The sequence below is a fragment of the Macrotis lagotis genome, chromosome X, assembly GCF_037893015.1.
Source record: "Macrotis lagotis isolate mMagLag1 chromosome X, bilby.v1.9.chrom.fasta, whole genome shotgun sequence".
NCBI classification, from domain to species: Eukaryota; Metazoa; Chordata; class Mammalia; order Peramelemorphia; family Peramelidae; genus Macrotis; species Macrotis lagotis.
The window spans coordinates 505,258,226-505,258,431 of record NC_133666.1 but is presented as its reverse complement, the minus strand read 5'-3'; positions in this window follow the sequence as shown (position 1 = coordinate 505,258,431).

Sequence of the window (206 nt, the reverse complement as noted above, 5' to 3'; positions counted from 1 at the left end):
ATGGTACCGCCTAGAGTGAAAAGCACACTGGTTCTGTAGTCTGAGAATCTGGGCTCAAATACATTTTCAACAGTCAGTGAGCCTATGGGCAAGTCTCAAACTCCCTGGTCTGTTTCCTAATCTGTAAAATGACATAGGTCTAGATAGTCTCCAAGGTTCCTTCCAGCTTGCTTTGACTTAAACACAGTTACAATACCTAATAATAA